At 47.2% G+C, this 20083-nt stretch overlaps 1 protein-coding gene across 1 annotated transcript in view; it reads right to left on the bottom strand.

Annotated features, from left to right (window-relative positions):
• LOC136586617 (macrophage mannose receptor 1-like) overlaps nucleotides 1-20083 on the bottom strand; it is a 300895-nt gene that overhangs the window by 28112 nt on the left and 252700 nt on the right. The gene's annotated exons all lie outside the window — the stretch shown is intronic.

Below are 20083 nucleotides of genomic sequence, written 5' to 3'. Positions count from 1 at the left end.
GTGATCGGGGAGAGGGCTTCCCGTGGCACCCCATGACAGCTCCAGGATGTTGGCTACCTCGCTAACTGACAGCATGGAGCTGTCACGTCCTGAGCCTGCAGGGCTTTAATCCCCAGGGGAAGCGTGTTTTTACGGCTCTGGTCATTAAAACCCAGCATAGCAGGGCATAAAAACACTATGGGTTGATCACTAACCTTGGCTTTCAAAAAAATGTATTTCAATAAAGTTGATATGTATCACAATGATCTTTTTTCCCTTTTTGGTAGGAGTGCCACTCCTTATATTTGCGACACAAGAGGTTTTCTTTGCCAGCCATGGCTACACATATACACAGCAGTGTGGGGCTGAAGGATTTATCTGTTTTGGCTATACATTGTTGGTTTTATTTTCATCATTCGTTATATGGTGATGTAAGGTATTCTCTTGGATTACATTCATCTAAAAGATACTTTATCCAGTTACCTTGTTTTGTTTTTTCTATCATTTACATTTTTCATGTTTTTATTTTTTTGATATTATTCGGGCAATTTTCATATACAGTACAAGACAGTGACATTATTGTTGTTGCATGACCTACTGGCTGAGCACGGTGGGGTTATTCTCGTGTGCTATCCCCCACTGAGCCCTGACCTAGGTGCTGATGCACTATTTATCCATCTTTTCTAGGACATTTAAATCTACATCTCACACCCAGTAGGGGTCTCTTTTGATTATGGAGACTTTCGTGTGGCTCCTCCCATCCATCACGTGTCTGGTTTGGGCTTTTTTTCTGAAGGTGGGGCCGCGCGCATGCACGAGACTCCGTGGACGTTGAGGGAGTAGACGTAGTGAGCCATAGCCGGGATTCCCTTTGCTGACGGCGGCGCTCTACATCTAACTCCTCCTACCTGTGACGCATCGGGCCTGGGTGTTCCCCGTCGGTGACCGCCCACGCATGCTCGAGTTATAGCAGATCTCGCGAGATGTGCCATCGTGGAGTGTAGCCGGGCTTCCTTTGATGATGTATCAGGGATGCCTTTAATATGACGCCTTCCTGATTGTGAGGTTCCAGCACTCGTGGTTCTCAGCTGTTCACCCCTGTGACGGCCCTATCACATGTATGTAATTTCTGGGTGCATTTTCATGTTTGTTGGAGATTGGGTCATCTGTTTTATAAATATGGAGTCTGTGTATTAAGGCATTAAGCTTGAAAAAGGCTGTTTTATCAGCCGAAACGTTGCTCTTCTGCCATTTTTTACCTGGATGGTTTAAATAAAGGTATGTTTTATACTCTGAGAAGAAGGATGTGAACAACCTTTTTGTTTATTCAATCTTCTGTGCCGCTTTGCAATCAATTTAAGGACTGTATCATTTTGAGCCCATTGAAGTCTGGACTCAGCTTAAGCGTGCACTGTTTTTTACCTTTCGCACCCCCACTAAGTAGTGGTATCTATATAGGAGTGCTGCTGTAACCTTACTGGTTTCTTAACTTTGTGAAAAAAACGCAGCCACTTCTCTCAGCGCCCTCAGCACATCAGACTCCATCATCTGTGAAAGAAGCCACGCTGATGACCTCCAACACCAGGGCAGACAAAGCTAGCAGTGAAGATGAGGACCCTGCAAGTTACAGAGAGCTGCCCATCACTAGAGACTTCCTCACCAGAGCACTGGAGCCTCTCATGAGAGAAATACAGGACTTTAGACAGGAGATGAGACAGATAGGAGGGAGAGTGGAGCAGCTGGAAACAACAAGAGAAACTGGTGACCTACACCACAGCCGCTACCTCATCTCTCACAACCTGCTAAGGCCATCTAAATCGAATTGTTGACTGGCTGGAAGATCAAGAGAATCGAGGGAGGAGAAACAACCCTTGAATTAAAAGTGTCCCTGAATCCATCCTACCGGACTCCGTCACCGGGGCAATAAGGCAGCTCTTTATCACACTGCTACGTGACAACTACCTAGAGGAGATCATCATAGAAAGAGCACACAGGGCCCTGAGACCCAGGCAAAATGAACCACCCAGAGATATAATCTGCAGGCTGCTTACTACTAAAGTCAGAGATGACAGCCTGAGAAGAAGCAGAACTTATGAAGAACTATTACTGGAAGGAGCCAAAATCTCAATTTTCCAAGACCTGGCCAGAGTCACCCTCTCTAAAAGGAACGTGGTAAGACCAGAAGCAATGGGATGAAACTGAAAGGGAGGAGACACAAATTAGATATTAGAAAAAACTTTCTGACAATGAGGGTGATCAATGAGTGGAACAGGTTACCACGGGAGGTGGTGAGTTCTCCTTTAACCCCTTGAGTGGCGGGTTTCCTACCACCCTCCACGGGAACATTTTATCACCGTTTCTATACATTTTTGTCAAACTTTTCCTGGACAAGTTCTACAGCGTGACCAGGAATTTTGATAAACTCTCTGAATATTATAGTCCACCCATTATTTATTACTTTAGTTGTCCCTCTTTAAACTCACTGAAGCTCTGATATGTCCTCCTTCAGTACTGATGTCCAAAACAGTCCACAATAATCCATGTGTGATCTGAACAATGACTTGTAAAGCGAAAGAACAATGTTCAGGTCATGTGCCCCATGCCTCTTTTGATGCCTCCCATGATCCAATTTGCCTTGACAGTGGCTGCCTGACAAGGGTTTTTCCAGTTAAGTTCACAGTTAACTGAAATCCACAAGTAGTAATAATCTTTATTTGTATAGCTCCAACTTATTTCGCAATGCTTTCAAGTGTGGGAGAACACAGACAAATACAAAAGCATACATATGGTAGACAATCAGTTTGAAACTAAGGGGTGGGGGTGATACAGGAGGTACAGGGAGGGAGGGGGGAGATAAGGCATGTGGGAAGACAAGCACTACGGTAATTGCATGTAGAAGTCAGTTATTAGGAAGCGAACGGGGTAGGGACAATAAGGAGGTACAGGTGTAGAGGTCATATGCGATAGGCAGGGTGGAAGGTGTGGGTAGCTGTGGGAAGGGGCAGGGGGACTAGGTTGGGAGATTTGGTATGCCTCCCTGAAGAGGTGTGTTTTTATGGCACATCTGAAATTTCGTGAATCAGAGATTGTCTGGATGCCTTGGGGTAATGCATCTCAGAGGATCGTTGCTGCTCTAATGAAGTCCTGGAAGAGAGCGCATGAGGTTTTTTATTAAAGGGGTGTTTAGTTTGAGTGTGTTAGCGGATTGGAGTGTGCGAGCTGGGTGTTGTACGGACAGGAGGGAAGCGATGTATGGTGGCGCAGCGCTGTTGAGAGCTTTGTGGGTGGGGGTGAGGAGTTATATTTTGTTCTGCAGTGGATGGGCAGCCAATGCAGTGACTGGCATAGCGCTGAGCCAATCAGAGGCAGCACTTACTCACTCATTCATGAATTCATGAATGGGTGTGAGTGAGAGCTGCCTCTGGTTGGTCAAACTGTGACCAATCAGAGGCAGCTCATTCAGCAGGCGGGGATTTTAAATCCCCGGCTGCTGAATACTACAGAGAGCAGTTCAGGAGAACTGCCGCCAGGCTCGGCTGAACTCCGTCTGCCGGGACAAGGTGAGTATATATTTTATTTTTACACATTTCTAGATGAATTGCAGGGAAGGGCTTATATATTTAAGCCCTTCCCGACAATTCATCCCGCGATCGCTGGCAGCCTATTGCTTTCAATGGAGCCGGCTGTATTGCCGGCTCCATTGAATTCAATGGGCAAACATCGTTCTTCTCTGCCACAGCTGTTACAGCTGTGGCAGAGAAGAATGATTTGTCTAGTATATGTTCTCAATGGGGTCGGCGCTGCTGCCGCCGGCCCCATTGAGCGCATATAGAGAAGAGAACAGGAATCGCAGATCGCAGATAGGTGCGATCTGCGATTTCTGTTCTAGAATTTATCGGACTAGCGCATAAAAAGCGCTCATGTGTCCGATACCATTGCATAGCAATGGTTTTATAAAATCGCCGGACGCATGCGCATGCGCAAATCGCGGGAAAAAATGCCCGTCTGACTAAGGCCTCAATCTGCAGGGCCAGTACTTTCATTATTAATCTTCTTACTATTATATAATTGAAGAACAGTTTAGGGTTAGTTTTACTCTCTTTGGCAATAAGTCTCTGTCTCCACCTTCTCTGCTTTTATCTGAAGGATAATGAAGGATGTAAATTCATTGAATTCATGAATGGGTGAGTGCTACCTCTGATTGGCTGAGCGCAGGGATCAATCACAGGCAGCTCTCAGCTGCCTCTGATTGGTTTCAATGCTCAGCCAATCAGAGGCAGCCCTTTCAGCAGAGCAGGAGAAGACCCTGTTGGATGCACCTGAGCCCCGGCAGCTGCTGAGAGGTGAGTATATATATTTTTTTATTTTTCACACATTTTAGGGATGACTTTCAGGGAAGGGCTTTAAATAAAATCACTGCAGGGCATGCCAGCACCCCATTGGAGCCAGCTGTAGCGCTGGCTCCATTAAATTCAATGGGAGAACATTGCGCTCCTCTGCCACAGCTGTCACAGCTGTCGCAGAGGATCACAATCTTCACTCTATGTTCTCAATGGAGTCGGTGCTGCTGCCGCTGGCCACATTGAGCACGAGGTGAAACCCCTGGATGTGAAAGCATCCAGGGGTTTCACATTCAAAAAACACTGATGCTGCAGTTACCTGTGTTTTAAAAAATGGTGTCCTATAATTTTCACGGCAGGCAGTTTTGCGTATGTAAAATTTGCACATGTGACCGCTAACATTGAAAAGCGTTGGCTCTATATAGATGCGGAGCGCAAATGCAACTGACTGACGCACGTTAAAACGCCTGTGTGACTGAGCCCTAAGTAGTGTTAGAGATTTGTCTAGAAAAAATAGGGCTGTAGTGCATTTCTTTGTAGCAAGAAGCATACAAAGTGAGTTTTTGGTGGTATGACATAGCTTTTTATGAATAAACATTGCGGTGTACATTTAACTCTACAGCTAGCTATTTTAATCAATTGACACCAGTCATAAAATGTTATTCAATACTAGGGATGCAATTAAGAAGTTATGAGTAGAGATGAGCGAGCACCAAAATGCTCGGGTGCTCGTTACTCGGGACGAACTTTTCGCGATGCTTGAGGGTTCGTTTCGAGTAACGAACCCCATTGAAGTCAATGGGCGACCCGAGCATTTTTGTATTTCGCCGATGCTCGCTAAGGTTTCCTTGTGTGAAAATCTGGGCAATTCAAGAAAGTGATGGGAACGACACAGCAACGGACAGGGCAGGCGAGGGGCAACATGTTGGGCTGCATCTCAAGTTCACAGGTCCCACTATTAAGCCACAATAGCGGCAAGAGTGCCCCCCCCCCCCCTCCCAAAAACGTTTACTTCTGAAAAGCCCTCATTAGCATGGCATACCTTTGCTAAGCACCACACTACCTCCAACAAAGCACAATCACTGCCTGCATGGCACTCCACTGCCACTTCTCCTGGGTTACATGCTGCCCAACCGCCCCCCCTCCCCCCCACAGCGCACACCAAAGTGTCCCTGCGCAGCCTCCAGCTGCCCTCATGCCACACCACCCTCATGTCTATTTAGAAGTGCGTCTGCCATGACGAGGAACTGCAGGCACACACTGCAGAGGGTTGGCACGGCTAGGCAGCGACCCTCTTTAAAAGGGGTGGGGCGATAGCCCACAATGCTGTACAGAAGCAATGAGAAATAGAATCCTGTGACACCGCCATCAGGAGCTGCACACGTGGGCATAGCAATGGGGAACCTATGTGCCACACACTATTCATTCTGTCAAGGTGTCTCTGCATGCCCCAGTCAGACCGGTCTTTTTAATTCATAGACACAGGCAGGTACAACTCCCTATTGTGAAGTCCCTGTCGACCGACAGCATGGGTGGCTCCCTGGAACCCACCGGCGGTACATAGAAATATCCCATTACATTGCCCAACACAGCTGAGGTAGTAATGTCGTTCTTAATGCAGGTGGGCTTCGGCCCACACTGCATGCCCCAGTCTGACGGGGGTTCTTTACAAGTGGAAAGATGTAGTAACAACTCCCTGTGGACCCACAGCATGGGTGGGTGCCAGGAAGCCACCGGCGGTACATAAATATATCCCATTGCATTGCCCAACACAGCTGAGGTAGTAATGTCATGTTTAATGCAGGTGGGCTTCGGCCCACACTGCATGCCCCAGTCAGACTGTGGTTCTTTACAAGTGGAAACAGATGCATTTATAATTCCCTGTGGACCCACAGCATGGGTGGGTGCCAGGAAGCCACCGGCGGTACATAGAAATATCCCATTGCATTGCCCAACACAGCTGAGGTAGTAATGTCGTGCTTAATGCAGGTGGGCTTCGGCCCACACTGCATGCCCCAGTCAGACTGGGTTTTTCTTTACAAGTGGACACATGTAGGTTAAACTCTGTGTGCACCTACAGCATGGGTGGCTCCCTGGAACCCACCGGCGATACACAAAAATATCCCATTGCATTGCCCAACACAGCTGAGGTAGTAATGTCGTGCTTAATGCAGGTGGGCTTCGGCCCACACTGCATGCCCCAGTCTGACTGGGGTTCTTTACAAGTGGAAACGGATGCATTTATAATTCCCTGTGCACCCACAGCATGGGTGGGTGCCAGGAAGCCACCGGCGGTACATAGAAATATCCCATTGCATTGCCCAACACAGCTGAGGTAGTAATGTCGTGCTTAATGCAGGTGGGCTTCGGCCCACACTGCATGCCCCAGTCAGACTGGTAATATGTACCTTAACAGTAACCGCGTTGGTGGTAATGTGGTGGTGACTGCGGACCTAGTAGCGCGGTTTTATTTTGTTGGTTTTCGGAATGTGGCCAGGATTAAGTGGGCCGTGGAGGGGGATGTTTTGGAGCCACTACATGTCCTCTCCACGTGTCCGTGGTTATATGCACCTTAACAGTAACAGCGTTGGTGGGAAATGGCCTCGCCGCCATCATGTCTTTGGGAAGCCTCTGTTTCCACACCCCAGAGACATACCATTAGCAGCGGTATAGGCAGAGCCCAGAATTAGTAACATTTCAGCCGTAGCATTAGCGACAGGCCCCACTAACATATCACTAGCAGCATTATAGGGGGAGCACTGTCTCAGTTTCATTTAAGTCATTGTAGCAGCCTACACAGGCCCCAGGAACAATTCCGAAGCAGCAGTATAGTGGGAGCGCAGTCTTAGTTCCATTTCAGTAGCTGCAGTATAGCCAAGGCCCAAGTTACATTTATGTAGCTAAAGTGTAGGCCAACCCCGCACACACTTCTGTACCATGAGTGCAGGCGAAGAACATAATTGCGATGATTACACTGTAGGTGAGGGCCCCAAAACATTGGTGTACCAACAGTACTAATGTACCTCAGTAAAAATTGGCCATGCCCAACCAAGATGGCAGGTGAAACCCATTAATCGCTTTGGTTAATGTGGCTTAAGTGGTAACTAGACCTGGAGGCAGCCCAGTTTAACGAAAAATTGGTTCAAGTTAAAGTTTCAACGCTTTTAAGAGCATTGAAACATATAAAAATTGTTTAGACAAATTAGATGAGTGAGCCTTGTGGCCCTAAGAAAAATTGCCCGTTTAGCGTGATTACGTGAGGTTTCAGGAGGAGGAGCAGGAGTATTAGACACATATTGATGAAGCAGAAATGTCCCCGTTTTGGATGGTGAGAGAGAACGTAGCTTCCATCCGCGGGTGCAGCCTACGTATTGCTTACGTATCGCTGCTGTCCGCTGGTGGAGAAGAGAAGTCTGGGAAAATCCAGGCTTTGTTCATCTTGATGAGTGTTAGCCTGTCGGCACTGTCGGTTGACAGGCGGGTACGCTTATCTGTGATGATTCCCCCAGCCGCACTAAACACCCTTTCCGACAAGACGCTAGCCGCAGGACAAGCAAGCACCTCCAGGGCATACAGCGCTAGTTCAGACCACGTGTCCAGGTTCGACACCCAGTAGTTGTAGGTGGCAGAGGCGTCACGGAGGACGGTCGTGCGATCGGCTACATACTCCCTCACCATCCTTTAACAGTGCTCCCGCCGACTCAGCCTTGACTGGGGAGCGGTGACACAGTCTTGCTGGGAACCATACAGCTGGCCAGGCCCTTAAAGACTGTTGCACTCTCTGGGCTGTACATGCTGCTCGATCTACGCACCTCCCCTGCTACATGGCCCTCGGAACTGCGCCTTCTGCCACTAGCGCTGTCGGATGGGAATTTTACCATCAGCTTGTCCGCCAGGGTCCTGTGGTATAGCAACACTCTCGAACCCCTTTCCTCTTCGGGAATGAGAGTGGGAAGGTTCTCCTTATAGCGTGGGTCGAGCAGTGTGTACACCCAGTAATCCGTAGTGGCCAGAATGCGTTGAATGCGAGGGTCACGAGAAAGGCATCCTAACATGAAGTCAGCCATGTGTGCCAGGGTACCTGTACGCAACACATGGCTGTCCGCACTAGGAAGATCACTTTCAGGATCCTCCTCCTCCTCCTCCTCCTCAGGCCATAAACGCTGAAATGATGACAGGCAAGCAGCATGAGTACCGTCAGCAGTGGGCCAAGCTGTCTCTTCCCCCTCCTCCTCATCCTCCTCATGCTCCTCCTCCTCCTCCTGAACGCGCTGAGATATAGACAGGAGGGTGCTCTGACTATCCAGCGTCATACTGTCTTCCCCGGCTCTGTTTCCGAGCGCAAAGCGGCTGCCTTTATGGTTTGCAGGGAACTTCTCAAGATGCATAGCAGAGGAATGGTGACGCTAATGATTGCAGCATCGCCGCTCACCACCTGGGTAGACTGCTCAAAGTTTCGAAGAACCTGGCAGATGTCTGCCAACCAGGCCCACTCTTCTGAAAATAATTGAGGAGGCTGACTCCCACTGCGCCGCCCATGTTGGAGTTGGTATTCCACTATAGCTCTACGCTGCTCATAGAGCCTAGCCAACATGTGGAGCGTAGAGTTCCACCGTGTGGGCACGTCGCACAGCAGTCGGTGCACTGGCAGATTAAACCGATGTTGCAGGGTGCGCAGGGTGGCAGCGTCCGTGTGGGACTTGCGGAAATGTGCGCAAAGCCGGCGCACCTTTACGAGCAGGTCTGACAAGCGTGGGTAGCTTTTCAGAAAGCGCTGAACCACCAAATTAAAGACGTGGGCCAGGCATGGCACGTGCGTGAGGCTGCCGAGCTGCAGAGCCGCCACCAGGTTACGGCCGTTGTCACACACGACCATGCCCGGTTGGAGGCTCAGCGGCGCAAGCCAACAGTCGGTCTGCTCTGTCAGACACTGCAGCAGTTCGTGGGCCGTGTGCTTCCTATCTCCTAAGCTGAGTAGTTTCAGCACGGCCTGCTGACGCTTGCCCACCGCTGTGCTGCCACGCCGCGCGACACCGACTGCTGGCGACGTGCTGCTGCTGACACATCTAGATTGCGAGACAGAGGTTGAGGAGGAGGAGGAGAGTGCTTTAGTGGAGGAAGCATACACCGCCGCAGATACCACCACCGAGCTGGGGCCCGCAATTCTGGGGGTGGGTAGGACGTGAGCGGTCCCAGGCTCTGACTCTGTCCCAGCCTCCACTAAATTCACCCAATGTGCCGTCAGGGAGATGTAGTGGCCCTGCCCGCCTGTGCTTGTCCACGTGTCCGTAGTTAAGTGTACCTTGCCACTAACCGCATTGGTGAGGGCGCGTACAATGTTGCGGGAGACGTGGTCGTGCAGGGCTGGGACGGCACATCGGGAAAAGTAGTGGCGACTGAGAACTGAGTAGCGCGGGGCCGCCGCCGCCATCATAGCTTTGAAAGCCTCCGTTTCCACAACCCTATACGGCAGCATCTCAAGGCTGATAAATTTGGCTATGTTGACGGTTAACGATTGAGCGTGCGGGTGCGTGGCGGCGTACTTGCGCTTGCGCTCCAACACTTGCGCTAGCGACGGCTGGACTGTGCGGTGCGAGACATTGGTGGATGGGGCCGAGGACAGCGGAGGTGAGGGTGTGGGTGCAGGCCAGGAGACGGTAGTGCCTGTGTCCTGAGAGAGGGGTTGGATCTCAGTGGCAGGTTGGGGCACAGGGGGAGAGGCAGCGGTGCAAACCGCAGGCGGTGAACGGCCCTTGTCCCCCCTTGTGGGGTGCTTGGCCATCATATGTCTGCGCATGCTGGTGGTGGTGAGGCTGTTGGTGGTGGCTCCCCGGCTGATCTTGGCGCGACAAAGGTTGCACACCACTGTTCGTCGGTCGTCAGGCGTCTCTGTGAAAAACTGCCAGACCTTAGAGCACCTCGGCCTCTGCAGGGTGGCATGGCGCGAGGGTGCGCTTTGGGAAACAGTTGGTGGATTATTCGGTCTGGCCCTGCCTTTACCCCTGGACACCGCACTGCCTCTTGCAACCTGCCCTGCTGCCCTTGCCTCCCCCTCTGAAGACCTGTCCTGCGTAGGCGTTGCACACCTGGTGGGGTCAGTCACCTCATCGTCCTGCTGCTCTTCCTCCGAATCCTCTGTGCGCTCCTCCCTCGCACTTACTGCCCTTACTACTACCTCACTGCAAGACAACTGTGTCTCATCGTCATCGTCCTCCTCACCCACTGAAAGGTCTTGAGACAGTTGCCGGAAGTCCCCAGCCTCATCCCCCGGACCCCGGGAACTTTCCAATGGTTGTGCATCAGTGACGATAAACTCCTCTGGTGGGAGAGGAACCACTGCTGCCCAATCTGAGCAGGGGCCCGAGAACAGTTCCTGGGAGTGTTCCCGCTCCTGAGCATGTGTCATTGTAGTGGAGTGAGGAGGCTGGGAGGAAGGAGGAGCAGCAGACAGAGGATTCGGATTTGCAGCACTGGACGGCGCAGAACTCTGGGTGGATGATAGCTTGCTCGAAGCACTTTCTGCCATCCACGATAGGACCTGCTCACACTGCTCATTTTCTAATAAAGGTCTCCCGCGTGGACCCATTAATTGTGAGATGAATGTGGGGACGCCAGAAACGTGCCTCTCTCCTAATCGCGCAGCAGTCGGCTGCGACACACCTGGATCAGGAGCTCGGCCTGTGCCCACACCCTCACTTGGGCCTACGTGTCCTCGGCCGCGTCCACGTCCTCTAGGCCTACCCCTACCCCTCAGCATGCTGTATTACCAGTGATTTCCAAGCCAGGAAAGAAATTGGCGCAAGCCTGCAGCCAAAATAGAATTTTTTCCCTTGTTTTTCAAAAGGACAAGCCACACTGCGTGTATTCAATGAATACTAGTAAGTTTAATAACTGTGTTGTGGCCCTGCAAATGTGTCAGAGAACTGCAGTGATGCAAAGTTATTCGCTACAGTAGATCAGGGATTTCCCATGCAGGAAAAAAATTGGCGCAAGCCTGCAGCCAAAATAGAATTTTTTCCCTTGTTTTTCAAAAGGACAAGCCACACTGCGTGTATTCAATGAATACTAGTAAGTTTAATAACTGTGTTGTGGCCCTGCAAATGTGTCAGAGAACTGCAGTGATGCAAAGTTATTCGCTCCAGCAGATCAGGGATTTCCCATGCAGGAAAAAAATTGGCGCAAGCCTGCAGTAAAACGTAGCTGGCTGCGTCTGATTTTTTTTAACGTTCTGCACGCAGCACACACGTACCCAGAGCCCTGAGGACTGTCAGAGGCAGTCGAAATAGAATTTTTTCCCTTGTTTTTCAAAGGACAAGCCACACTGCATCTATTCAATGAATAATGTATGTCTTCTGGCCCTGCCTACACAATTCTATCCCTGTAGTATTAATGCCGGGTGCAATGGTCTGCACAGCCGGTTTTGAGAAAAAAAAAAAAAAATGCAACACTGCTAACAGCAGCCTGGACAGTACTGCACACGGATAGATGTGGCCCTAGAAAGGATCGTTGGGGTTCTTGAAGCCTACACTCACTGCTAACACTCTCCCTGCCTAACCACCACTTCTGTCCCTATTGCAGGGCGCAATGCTCTGCAGATCCAATTTTGAAAAAAAAAAAAAAAATTACAGTGCTAACACAGTACTGCACACTATTAGATGTGGCCCTGAGAAGGACCGTTGGGGTTCTTGAAGCCTACACTAACTCCTAACGCTCTCCCTACAGCAGCTCCAGCACGATACCACTGTCCCTCAGCTAACTCACAAGGCATCTGAGCCGAGCCGCGGGAGGGGCCGATTTTTATACTCGGGTGACATCTGATCGCCCCAGCCACTCACAGCAGGGGGGTGGTATAGGGCTTGAACGTCACAGGGGGAAGTTGTAATGCCTTCCCTGTCTTTCAATTGGCCAGAAAAGCGCGCTAACGTCTCAGAGAGGAAACTGAAAGTAACCGGAACACCGCGTGGTACTCGTTACGAGTAACGAGCATCCCGAACACCCTGATATTCGCACGAATATCAAGCTCGGACGAGTACATTCGCTCATCTCTAGTTATGAGTCATATGGCATAATTTTCATTTTTCATTTCAATGAGAATTTGGCTTGCTGTCCCAAGCTGGGCAATTGGAATCTGGCAAAATACCAGGGTGGAGCTGCCCAGTGAACAGCTACTGTTGGCCTACCCTGAGGGTGAGCTATCAGTAGCCCATAACTGGACAACCCCCTTGGTACTCCTTACTCCCACGTCTTCTTGACCGTCAAGACTACTGGTCATACACAGGATCCTTGCGCAACTCCGTATTCAGTGTTCAAAATGGAGAGATCATGGCAGCGGGTAGTATTAAGCAATATTCACTAATAGGTATTGGATCACTTTTTTTTTTGATCTGACTGGGAACCATAGGTCCTCTGCCAGAGGAGTACTGTTATACCCTTCTGCCAGTTTTGTAAGTATCCTATCTCCCTTCGTCTGCATCAGGTCCCACCAGTATTGAAGCTGGGAAGCTCTGTAGTAGTCGCTTAGGTTGGGGAGGTCTATGCCCCCCTCCTTGCCCCTCCTGACCATCAGGCTGTGCGCCAGTCTTGGTCTCCTCCGCCTCCACACAAAACATGAGAAGGACGAGCACAACTCCTTAAAAAAGCTGGTAGGGAGGTGGATAGGGAGCATCCTGATCTTGTATAGAATGATAGGAAGAATGTAGGTTTTAATAATGTTTTTTCTCCCAAACCATGACACAAATGGGATGTCATAATTTTTGAGAAGGTGCTTGACCCAGTTGATAAGAGGGGCGAAGTTTGCGTTGTATAAATCTTCGGCTTTTCTGGTTAGTCTAATACCCAGGTATTCTAGGTATGTGGATGACCAAACCCATGGCGAGTTGGCTCTCAGCTGGTCGTACTGCTTGGATGGAATGGAGATATTTAAAGCTGTCGACTTTGCGAAGTTAATTTTAAAGTTTGATAATTTGCCAAACTCCTCTAAAAGCTCTAAGAGTCTGGGCAGACTCTTCTGGGGGTCGGTAACCAAGAATGCCACGTAGTCCGCGAAGGCCGCCGCTGAGAGTTGTTGGCCACCCACATTGAGGCCTTTCACCCCAGCGTCCTGCCTTATCCTCAGCAGTACGGGTTCCAGAGACAGAATAAATAGAGAGGGGGAGAGGGGGCACCCCTGCCGAGTGCCATTTTTTATGTGGAAGGGAGGGGAGAGAGTCTCGTTTACTCTAAGTCGTGCATGAGGGCAAGCATATAGCAAGAAAATTGCACGTATGAACTGCTCGGGCAGGTTAAAGTGGTGGAGCACCCTCTCCATGTACAGCCAGTCAACCCTATCAAAAGCCTTTTCGGCATCCGTTCCTACTAGGGCAAGAGGGATATTGTGATATTGAGCAAATCTGGCCGCATGGAGAAGTCTAAGGCAGTTATCTCTCCCCTCCCTTCCTTTAACAAATCCCGCCTGTTCTTCCTCTATTAGGGAGGGTATAAAGGGGGCCAGTCTATTTGCCAACAATTTAGCCCACAGTTTCATATCCAGATTAATCAAGGATATGGGGCGGTAGTTTCCGCAAAGCTCCGGGTTTTTGTTATCTTTGTGAATCAAGGCAATGTGTGCCTCCTGGGCCTGTCTCGGCAGGGATGCACCCCCCATCAGGTCATTATACAGGGTTGTCAATCTAGGTTTCAACTCCGGGAGGAATATTTTATAGTAGTGAAGGGGGAAACCGTCAGGGCCGGGGCTTTTATTAGGAGGGCTGGACGTTATCAGTTCCTCCACCTCGGTTTGTGTTATCTGACTAGTTAGGGAGGAAGCCTTCAGTGAATCAATTCTAGGCATTTTAATCCGCCGGAGAAAACCATCGATGAGGTCTGTGTGCCTTTCAGGGGGTGAGGTATCACCTTCTTTTTTTATGTTATATAGATCCGAATAGTACTTTCGGAATTCCTCCGCTATGTCTTTGGAGGCGGTCATAATTACTCCAGATGGGGCCTTAATGGCCCTGATCTGGTTCCTAGTGGGAGGTTTTTTAATTAGTGCTGACATAAGTCTGCTGCCTTTATTGCCCTGGGCGTACACCTTATGTCTGAAATATAACTGTTTTTTATTGAATTTAGAGTTCAGTAGTAGTTTCAGGTCAGCTCTTACCTCAGCCAATTTATCTAGGTTTAGTTTAGTTTGTGACAATTTCGCTGTTAACTCTAGTTTAGCAATTAGTGAGAGCTTATCATCAATAGCCTTCTGTGTGCGTTTCTTGACCCGAGAACCCAGGTCAATCAACAGGCCTCGCATATAGGCCTTATGGGCCTCCCAGACTAACGGGGACCTGGACCCCTCTGTGGAGTTAAGGAAAAAGTACTCCTCTAGGTGTTTGGTCAGATATTCTTTGTCCTCTATCTGATCTAGGAGAGATGTATTCAGTGACCATCCCCACTCACTAGCGCACGATTGTGGTGGACGGATCGTGACGTGCACGGGGGCATGATCTGATATGGTCATAGTGTCTATGACGGCACTGATCAACGTCGTGAGGAGGGTGGAGGAGACCAAGATGTAATCCAATCTTTGGTATGTCAAGTGTACCGAAGAGAGATAAGAGAAATCCTTAGTGGTGGGGTTAAGAGAGCGCCACGAGTCCATCAAGCCGAGCTCCTGAATCTGTTTGCCCAGTCTTCTCAGTTTGCCCTGCGAGACCTGCGACCGGCCAGAAGAGGAATCTAGAGCGGGGTTGAAGGTGACATTAAAATCACCTGCAAGAATAATCTGACCTGCACTAAATTGTTTCAGAATTTCCAGCTGTTTTAACGTATTGGATCAGTTTTGTTGGTAAAAGGTCAACATTGATCTCCTTGTGTCAAAGGGATCCGGTACTCATGATTTTAGCTACTGTCAAATGAGAATGTATGATAATGTATGTTCATTGTAAGCCTTTACTATGGACAAAATGTTTTAAGGGGAGGACTTGGGATAATGTTGACCCTTCCAGATAGGCGGCCAACAAGTTTTTTTCAATAACAATTACAGGATGACAACAATTGTTTGCAGCTCCGGCTTGACTGCCACTTGCCTTTAAGTGGCCCCTCAAAGTTTTGGAAATGGGTGGAAGACATTGTCTTCATTAGAATGGACCTTCATGTGATGCTGAAACAGTTTGGACTCCACTATTTGAAGGCCTAAAGGGATAATGATTCCCCTAAAGTTTTGGCCCAGAGTGGACTCTGGATTAGTATCACATGGGCGAACTGTATTTAATTAATTGATCATAGACAGTTGCAGCTAGGTCGGGCGCCATAAAACAGGTCGAGGCCATAAAAGTAACTATGTTAAATCCCGGCTATATTATTTTCACGAAGATTCAAAGGGTATAATTGGAAGGGTCCTCCAGGGTCAATGGGTCCAACCCCCTCCTCAGCACAGGATTCACTAAATCATCCCAGACAGATATTTGTCCAGCCTTTGCTTGAAGACTTCCATTGAAGGAGAACTCACTCAAAACTCGCGGACATGATTGAGAAACAGACATAAACATTATGCCATTCAAACTTATGAACTGGCAAAACCAGACTGAACAGCAGAACTACGAAATGGACTTCATGGTCATGGACAGACACAAACCAATGGCTGATAAATGCTCAAAACATGCACCAAGCATACCCACATGTATAAACAGATGAAATAGATACAATATTAGGTATTAGTTCATATTTTGGCCAATATACTAAAGCCTGCGAGTCCACTTCACGGGTCCTTGTTGTCTTGCTGGTCCCTACACTAGCGAGACAACTAATCCCAGGAAACCTACCTGCAATGCAGGGCAATCATCTCGATAGGGATGACTCTGCTCTGGAACCTAGGGACCTACCTCGTTCTAGATGATATAGGACCACAGCAAGAAAACACAGTTCACACTACCAAGAGCTGCACAGACACGCAGGAGAAATCCACAGACAACCAGCTCATTTAACACCACCAGTGAAGCTATGTTGGTGAAAACCCATATAATACAACAGATCCCAGCAGCGAACCCTAACAGTCTGTCTAAATGGTAAGCTCTGAATACATACTTTTCCAGAACTGCAGATAATTGACCAAGGACAAATAGTAAGCCTCATATAATGTTTATGGGCATGACCTACAAGATGATTTTATTTGCTAGATTACTTTGCTGCTGCCCAAACAGTGGTATACGTTAGTATGTTTTGTATTTTGTCACACTTAGGTATTCTCATGCAACAAACACACAGCTACAATTTAGAGCTACAGGGAATTCTGTGTACTAGTTGAAGTCTTTGATAGACCTTTCACACTGCTGAGTAATAGTGAAATAATAGCTCCGGGAGAATCACTAGTGGGGGTCTGGGGACTAGCAATAACTAATGGCAGGGTAATAAATGGTAAGAATGTGATATGGCAAGAGTATTTAAGGTAACCTCATGGGCTTTTTGTCTTATTATTGATGGATGCACAAGGTACTTAAGAAGCTGTTCTACAGAACAGAGCTACAATTGATTGCATTTGATCATAATTTACCAGTTACAGCTTCTGTACTTTTTGGTTTTGGTTATACTTTGTAGTGTAATGGTAAATTGTATACTCTTTTGATGTTTCATACCTGATGTAAAAGGTTATATAATAATTGGTTCACAGGTCCATCAATACACAGATGCGTAATTTATGTTACTTAAAGGAAATACGATTCAGATACGACTAAACGGTTGCGCCATGTTTTGTCATGCTGTATCTGTCCCAGTACATGGCAGATATGAATCATCTGCTCTCAGACCCAGGGTCAGATTTGAAGCCTTAGGGAAGAGCTGGGGCCACCCTATGTGCCTGTAACCAGAGGACCATGGATGACTCCTAGGAACGTCTATCTTCCTGGTTAGGTAAGGCAACACATTCCCCAGTGGTTAGCTCAAGTTTATGGGATGACAAAAGGAGGTCATATTGCTGCAGGTGTGTGTGTGATGGGGAAGGTGGGGGTGTACGTAGTATGATGAAGCAGTTGCAAAAGGGGGGACTGTTAGTGAAATGAATAGGACTCAATTTTCCCCAATTCATTTAACAGTATGCTCCTTCCATTTTGTATGCTACTGTCTCAGTCAATGTTTTGTACTTTTCCTTTAACAAGATCTGCAGAAATGTACTAAAGAATAAAAGGGACCTTGGTGGCTAGAACATTCCAATCAAGGGATTGAGAAAGCAAACTATTGCCCAGGCCATAGTGCTCTGTTCCTAATTCATTCTTAAGACATTCTATTGTTAAAAATTCCTGTAGCCGTGTTCTGAGAAACCAATCATATATGATTTGACTGCACCTGCCAGAAGTTGTTTGGCATTTTAGATGTTAAATTCTTTATCATGCATATTTATATTTGTGTTTAGTTTTATGAACCAATGGTAATAAATTAATTGATGCATGTGTTTCTATAAAAACTGCTGCCTGTCAATTAATAAATAGATAACTTTTGATCACATCCAGCTGTGTTGTAGTGGAAGTTATTTCCGCGCTTGGCCTATATACTTCTAACTGAATTTGGACCCCAGAAGCATACCATCTAGCAAATAGATTTATTTGCAATAACAGAATACATATCCGAATCCCAATAATAAAAATAGCCCCAAAAGTGTTGATAAAGAAACATAAAGAAATGATCAGGGAGGCGCTTCTAATGGCTATCTAGGAGAGCACATTAAGGTGTCAGTATGAATAAGAATGTGATAAAATAGATAGGACTCACCCGGTGTGTGGTGAAGACTCCTGTGGAGAGGAGTCTCACCAACACCTCCTTGTCCAAGTCCGCTTATCAGATCTCTTATGAGATCTTTCCAATGTCATCGATCAGGTCCCCTGGTTGCTGGAGTTTGCTGCAGGGCTTCTGTATCCAATACTAGATTGGACCCACGATGCAGTGATGAGAATTGCAAAAACTAAAAAAATGCTCCTGCGCTGTCTCAAACAATCAACCGGGTTTTGACAATTGCAATATTGTCTGAAAGGTTTATTTAAGTACAACGCGTTTCGTCGCATGCAAGCAACTTTATCAAGTACATAACAAAAAATGTATCACATTGCATCCTTATATAGTTACTTACATTTGTGATGTGGCATTCTTCTCTATGAAGTTCCGGGTAGGCGGCGCTCACGTGACCTACACGTCATGCGAGCGGCGTCAGTATGAAGGGTATGGGAGCAAGAAGTGAAAGCGAAACTACTTCCGGGAACGAAGGGAACATGTGACCTTGCAGTCACATGAGCGGTAGCATTGGTGTGTCACCCCACCCATCGTGGTGACGTGCTTACGTTCAGTGACCACACACCGGGTGAGTTCTATCTATTTTATCACATTCTTATTCATACTGACACCTTAATGTGCTCTCCTAGATAGCCATTAGAAGCGCCTCCCTGATCATTTCTTTATGTTTCTCTACACATGGGTCTCCCACTGTGAGGTTCCGGATCTTTTTTGAAGGGAGATAGCGATTCTTAGTGTGGCATCAGGATGGAGAAGATCAAGAAAGCATGGTCACTACTTGACAGTAAAATTTTGGAAGCACTAATCCAAGTGAAAGAGGACTTACATGACATAGACCTGGAGACAATTCCTACTATCACGAATGAAGATTTAGAATGGACAACAACAGAAGATCAAGAAATCACAGGAAAATATGAAATTAAAGACCATGTACAGAATATATGGAGACATTCTTTAGATCTTGTTTTTCTAAAAATTTATAACATCAATAACATTGCCCCTAGAGGTAAAGGGTAACCATAGGCCCAGCTTTTCCCCAAGACAAAGTTTTTTTGGGGGGAATGGCTCCTCATGTTGAATACTTTTTCAACACTTATGCTTGACAAATTAATTGCTAAACGATTTTCCATCCTCTCTAGGTGTATTAGAAGCTTAGTCTTATCTGAAGACCAGGGGGATATAATACAGGAAATCGTATGACATATAGAAGGTTTTGAGAGAGATCATTATTAGAAAAACAAAAAAACTATCACGAGACGCTATAGATTTTAAATACAAAAAATATTATCCAAAGGATTATAAAAAGGAATAGGAGAAAAGATCCAGTTCCCCCAGAGAATATAGATGAAAGCACAGAAAGAAATGGGAATAACAAAGACTACAGAAGATACAACAATCAGAGATTGCCCAGAAACAAACAAGTCCCCAATTCTAGACAACAAAGAGGAGGACCACAAGGAGAATACACACACAGACATAGACATGATAATGCACCAATATATAATCAGACCCAAAAATATAGACACACATATTATCAAGAAAGAGAAAGAAGAGCCCATAACATTAATAGAAACACCATAGAAAACAAAAGGAAAGATGATCAACAAATCTCATATCATAATAATTATCAAAAACATCGATATGAGAACCACCATCCTAGAAGTTATAACCACTACAATAAACGTAGACAACAGAACCCTGTCACTAGACCAACAAGATCCATCTCAGATGGTGCAACACAAACTGACATTAGTTACACCAAAGGTTCAGGCACTAACCACAATAGAAACAATAGTCTCCTTTTATTCCTCAGCAGCACAATATTTAGATGAAAACGTCAACTCTCTCATCACTATTGACTCTACGTTCTGCAGTACAGCAGAATGTACTCCAGTACAAACTAGAACCTCAAATCAAAACCGACAGAACACGATGAATAGAAGTAGGAAAGAGTCTAATCAAGACTATATGATATTCACTCCCGAAACCAATCCACAGACCACTGAAAATATAGAAAG

Source organism: Eleutherodactylus coqui, chromosome 12 (assembly GCF_035609145.1).
Source record: "Eleutherodactylus coqui strain aEleCoq1 chromosome 12, aEleCoq1.hap1, whole genome shotgun sequence".
NCBI lineage: Eukaryota > Metazoa > Chordata > Amphibia > Anura > Eleutherodactylidae > Eleutherodactylus > Eleutherodactylus coqui.
This window is presented reverse-complemented; position numbering and strand designations above follow the sequence as displayed.